Below are 6,403 nucleotides of genomic sequence, written 5' to 3' on the forward strand. Positions count from 1 at the left end.
GAGTGGGGTGGAGGGGGTGCATCAAGAAAAGTTCTTCATTAGTTCTCATAATAGAAGGACTAGAGGACACCAAAGGAAAGGAATGGGTAGCAGGCTTCAAACTAGTAACAGAAAGTTGTTCTTCACAAAGCAAAGAGTCAACCTGTGGAACTCCTTGCTGCAGGAGGCTGTGAAGGCTAGAACTAGAACAGAGTTTAAAGGGAAGTGAGATCAAGTCATGGAGGTTGGGTCCATGGAGTGCTATTAGCCAGGGGGTAGGAGTGGTGTCTCTGCCCAAGGTTTGTGGCAGGCTGGAGAGGGATGGCATGAAACAAATGGCTTGGTCACCGTCTTCGGTCCATCCCCTCCAGGGTCCCTAGGATTGGCCGCTGTCGGCAGACAGGATACTGGGCTAGATGGACCTTTGGTCTGACCCAGGACGGCCATTGTAAGCTCAGGGCTCAGGGTCGAGGGTCTCACTGGACCACCTTGATTTTCATGTACACCTGCTCCTGGGTGGCCAGGCTGGCAGCTCTCCTGCCCTAGACGGCCACTTTCCTGTGCCTAGTGTGGAGATCGTGGACGAGGTCCACGATGTCCGCACTAGACCAGGTGGGTGCCCGCCTCTTGCGGTCTTGGGCAAGCTCCCGGGAGCCGCCAGCCTGGTCCCGGGAAGAGGGGGAGGGCTGGGGAGCATTGGGTGGGTGGCTCGAGCCGTGCCAGGTGCAGGGTCTGCTGGCTGGGTGCTGACAGGCTTGCACCTGGCACGGGCACCATAGCCAGCCTGTGCCCCTTTAAGGGGTCCGGGGCCGGGAGGGGGGCAATAGAGTTTCCCTGGTGTTGGCCAGAGTGGCCACCAGGGAAAGCTGGGGAGGGCTAGCCTCCCACTAGTTCGAATTCAGGGGCTACACACCCCTTAATTCGAACTAGCTAGTTCGAACTAGGCTTAGTCCTCGTGCAATGAGGTTTACCTAGTTCGAACTAAGCGCTCAGCTAGTTCCAATTAAGTTCGAACTAACGGAGCGCTAGTGTAGCGCCTATGAAAGTTAATTCGAACTAACGTCTGTTAGTTTGAATTAACTTTGTAGTGTAGACATACCCTCAGAGTTTAACTATTTAGAAAGAGCAACAGTAGAATGGATCAAGGCAAGAGAAATGTGAGACCCTGAGCGAGCACAGGAACAGGCAGATATTAGGAAGCTCTGACTGGGGGAAGAATGTGCCAAACCAAAGAACATGGCCTTCTGTGTTTTAAAACGTATTTCCACCTACATCTTCACATCATTTATTTAGTTGGTTATGAAAATAATCTGCAACACCGAGTGCTTTCTACTTATCAAAATAAATAATTCATATCAAATGTCACCAAAACAGTCACTAAAAACTAAGCGATGAATCAAAGTTCCTATTTTGTATTGCAGACACAACTAGCATTTGTAAAACTCGTTGAGACTGAATCCCTCTCCTTGAGAGGGGGTGTTAATGCAGTCTGCCATGCCACTTCTCACTGTGCATGAGGATATTGTGAGCATGTGGTTTTTCTTGCACAGAAATGAATCCTAGGTGGTAAGGATTTTCATCACCTATTTAAACACTGGACAAAATAGTTTCTCTCTCTCAATCTACAACCCTGTCAGCAGTAAAAGAATGAGTATTTGTCCTGCCATATTGTTGCCTATCTCGTCTGTATTTGCAGTGGATTAAATGGCTCATTGCACTCATTTGAACTTTGTGGATGGCATCCAGGTTTGCTTGACTATTTATTACAGACGGGGTTTTGGTGAGAAAACCACAGTATGTCCTGACGTGAAAGGCTCTCCATTAAAGCCTCCGGCTTATTCCGCTGAAAAAGACGTGAGCCAAGTAATTCTGTACCAAGTGTGTGATATTAACAAGAGAATACAGTGCTTGGCAGTGGGGGTTCCTTTCCTATGCGCTCAGATGTACATGAGTGGGGCACCCTGGATCTCACTGTGGAGCTGTCAGTCTTGAGCCAATTAGCAGGGCTGTGATGGACAGGAGGAGGCTGACCAGCACCCAGTGACTTAGGGGTTACACTCAGGTACCTAGCAAAGGTGTTGGCCGGGGGCTGAGAGAACCAATCGAGATAGAGGGATGAAATATGAAACGTAGAAGATTCCTTGCCTGCTTTCTTTGTATGGGAGAGAAAACCCAGGAGTCGAGACACAGAATGATTCAAACCCAGACAGGCCGGCCACGCCTCCAGGGAATTCAGGGTATGGGAGTGGACTGAACCAAGACAAGATTGGAAGTAAGTAAAGGGGGGGTGTGACAGGGCGCCTGCCCTGCACTGGCCCTTTAATACTCGGACTCCGTCCCGGAGCCGGGGCTAGCAGAGAGGAGGCCAGCGGGAGTTAGTTAGGGCTAGAGAGAACCCAGCTGGCAAAGACCCAGGACTGCACGAATGGCTGGTAGAAGCCAGCTGAACCTATTAGGGCGAGTATGAGCACAGCTGGCTCGTATATATAAAGAAGCCCAGGTTGCTCAAGGAGGGGGAGAGAGGCCAGTGAGGGGCTGGCTGTGGAGGAAGCAGGAGCTCCCAGGAGGGAGACCTGCTGGGGCTAGCCAGCTAGAGCTGGGAGAAGGCCAGCTAAGGCTACCCTGATGAGGGGCTGGAGGAAAGGCCCGGGCGTGGAGACAGGTGGCAGCCTGGCTTAGGTAAGCGGTGCCACGGAGATAAGCCCAGATGCCTATGATGAGCAACCCATACAGACTGTATTCTGCCCTGAGATGGGCTATATGAAGACAGTCAGGGGGCACTGAGGCGCACGGGGGTGCGGACCCCCTGACAGATGGTGGAGAATGTGGGTAGTATAACCCCACCCTGACAGAAAAGGGGTTTATTGCGAGTGAATAGTGGTCGGTAGACCACAGGACTGGAACGGGGAGTTGGGGGGGAAAAAAAAAAAAAAGTGGATGATGAATAAGTATTGGAGGGCCTGGGAGGCCCTACAGGCGGGGCCATGGGAAAAGGGGAGCAGGCCACGACAAAGGGGTGACCTCGAGCTCCATAGCAAACCAGGCTCCAAGCGTTGGGGGCTGGGGCCGCGCCTGAGAACTTGTTTTGCCTGTGGGCACAGGGGACACCTGAGGAGGGGGTGCCCCTATGGGGTGGGAGCCAGGAGGCCCCCCCCAGCTAATAGGGATAAAGGAAGAGCAGCCCCTGTGAAGACAACAGGGGAGGCGCGGACATGTTGGGCCTGCGGGAAGCCGGGCCACATTCGGAGGCTGTGCCCTGAGAGGACCTGGGGAAGGTGGCGGCAACCAACCACCAGGGAAAGGACTCAGAACCACCGACCCGGGATGGTAAGAGAAACTAGGAGACGGGCGGAAGGCGGTTTGGGCCCGGGTGAAACCAACGTGCAAGGGAGCCCAGACTGGGGTCCTACCCCGCAGCGTGAGGGGCGGGGACCATCAAGCGGCCAGCGAAGGTACGACCCCCACACAGAGGGTGCGTATGGACAGGTGATGGCTGCTGACCTACGGGCAAGACTGCGGGACGGGACAAAGATCACCCGACAGGTATGGCTAGAGGGGAGGCCCGTGACCGCCCTGGTAGATTCGGGGTGCAGCCAGACAATGGTACGATCCGAGCTGGTCCCAGACTGGGAGGCGGCCGGGGGATCCATATCAATGCAATGCATCCATGGGGATGTTAGCACCTACCCCACGGGTTGGGTCCGGTTGTCGGATGGGGTAGATGAGGTGATCTGCAGGGTAGCGTTGGCCCCAAAGCTGGTGTACCCAGTGCTACTGGGCCGGGACTGGCCGGGTTTCAGACGCATCCTGCGAGACTGGGAGAAGCAGGGGCCACCATCACCAGCAGGGACGGAAGACCGGGAAAGGGGAGCACCCCAAGGTCCCGAGGAGGAACCGTGCCCGGAGAAAATCCTCAGTTCGGAGGAAATAGGAGGGGATGAGGACTTCATGAGAGACCAACGGGAAGATCCCTCCTTAACCCATGCCTGGGAACAAGGGGCAAGAGAGACTGGGGACCCCAGCACGGGGGCAGCGGTTCGACCAGCACCGCGATTCGAGGTAAGAGCCGATCGACTATACCGGATCGCCCGGTCGACCGATGGGCAGACAGAGGTTAGCCAGTTGTTGGTTCCCGCTCGGTATCGGAGGCAGGTATTAGACCTAGCACATGCGAACCCCTGGGCTGGACATTTGGGGCGAGAGAAGACCCTACAACGCCTAATGCAGCGGTTCTTTTGGCCTGGGATTTATAAAGAGGTCAGAGACTTCTGTGAGTCCTGCCCTGAATGCCAACGGACGGCTCAGGGAGGAGTGCCGAAAGCCCCTCTAGTCCCTCTTCCCGTGGTGGAGGTGCCATTTGACAGGGTGGCTTTAGATCTGGTAGGTCCCCTGGAGAGGTCCCGACGGGGGCACCAGTATATACTGGTCATAATCGACTATGCCACCCGATACCCTGAGGCGGTCCCCCTTAAGAACACATTGGCGGCGACGCTGGCGCGTGAATTGGTACAGGTATTCTCCCGGGTGGGACTCCCCAGGGAGATACTAACTGACCAAGGGACCAATGTGACTTCCAAACTGATGGCGGAGCTTTGCCGCCTCTTAAACATTAAGACCCTGCGTACCTCAGTTTACCACCCGCAAACAGATGGACTTGTTGAACGTTTCAATAAGACATTAAAAAGTATGTTGCGGCGGTTTGTGGAGCTCGACCCAAAGGATTGGGACTTATTACTACCGGCACTGTTGTTTGCGGTACGAGAGGTGCCCCAAGCCTCAACGGGATTCTCTCCATTTGAGTTGCTTTACGGCCGCCAACCCCGGGGGATCCTGGACTTATTGCGGGAGAACTGGGAGGAACAGGATTCCAGGGTGACGGGTACAGTGCCCTATATCTTGGACTTGCAAAGGCGACTCCGGACTGTAGGGGAGCTAGCTAGGGAGAACCTCCTTCAGGCCCAAAATAAGCAAGCCCAGTATTATGACAGGGGCGCCAAACCCAGGACATTCCAACCGGGGGACAGGGTACTCCTGCTATTACCGGCGCCAGACTCAAAATTGTTGGCCAAATGGCAAGGGCCCTTTGAGGTTCTACGGCAGGTAGGCCCAGTGGATTATGAAATCAAATTATCGGGAAAACGAAAGGACAAACAAATTTATCACGTCAATTTACTAAAGAAGTGGAACGCCCGAGAGGGTATGCTTATTACCTTACAGCCACCAGAACTGGAACTCGGACCCTGGGGAGGCGACTTGAAGGCAGAAGGGACAGCGCACATTGGGGCCGAACTGACGGAAGAACAGCAGAAGGAGCTGAACTCCCTCCTTCGGGATTTTGACCAGGTCCTAACCACACAACCGGGTAAGACCCCCTTGATGAGTCACCACATTGCGACAACCCCAGGTAAGAAGATCCGGGACCACATACGACCCCTGCCCCGGAAAATGTGGAGGCCAGTTCAGGAGGAGCTGCAGCGGATGCTGCAAATGGGGGTGATCAGGGAATCTAAGAGTGAGTGGCGTAGCCCCATTGTATTGGTGCCTAAACCCGACGGCACTATACGATTTTGCATAGACTTTCGGAAGATTAATGCAATCTCGCGATTTGATGCGTATCCTATGCCACGAGTAAACGAACTGCTGGAGCGGCTGGGCAAGGCCCACTACATATCTACACTAGACCTAACCAAAGGCTACTGGCAGATTCCCCTGACACCCGCCTCAGAGAGCAAGACCGCGTTTGCCACGCCTTTTGGCCTGTTTCAATTCAACACCATGCCTTTCGGATTGAATGGGGCGGCAGCAACGTTCCAGAGGCTAATGGACAGGGTACTACAGGAACACCGTGAGTATGCGGCCGCATACATTGATGACATTGTCATTTTTAGTGAAAGCTGGACGGAACATCTGCGGCATTTGAAGGCGGTCCTTGAGGCGCTGGCCTCGGCCAAGCTCACGGCTAACCCAAGTAAGTGCCATTTTGGACAAAGAGAGGTGTCCTACCTAGGCTACCGGGTGGGGCGGGGAAGGATAAAACCCCAGGTGGACAAGGTGCAAGCCCTGCGAGATTATAAAGCCCCCACCACAAAAAGGCAAGTCCGCCAGTTTCTGGGTCTAGCCGGATATTACCAGAGATTTATACCCAATTTCGCCACGATTGCAGCGCCCTTGACAGATCTGACCCAGAATACAAGACCCCAAAGAGTCCAGTGGACCTCGCAGTGCGAAAATGCGTTTAGAGCGTTAAAATACCAACTGACGCAGTCACCGGTTCTCCATCAACCCGATTTTACAAAACCGTTTGTAGTACAGACAGATGCGTCAGATAGAGGGATCGGAGCGGTACTGTCGCAGGAGCAGGAAGGGGAGGAACACCCCATCCTGTATTTAAGCAGAAAGTTACTCCCACGGGAACAACAGTATG

The sequence above is a fragment of the Pelodiscus sinensis genome, chromosome 27 (genome assembly GCF_049634645.1).
Source record: "Pelodiscus sinensis isolate JC-2024 chromosome 27, ASM4963464v1, whole genome shotgun sequence".
In the NCBI taxonomy this organism is placed as follows: Eukaryota; Metazoa; Chordata; order Testudines; family Trionychidae; genus Pelodiscus; species Pelodiscus sinensis.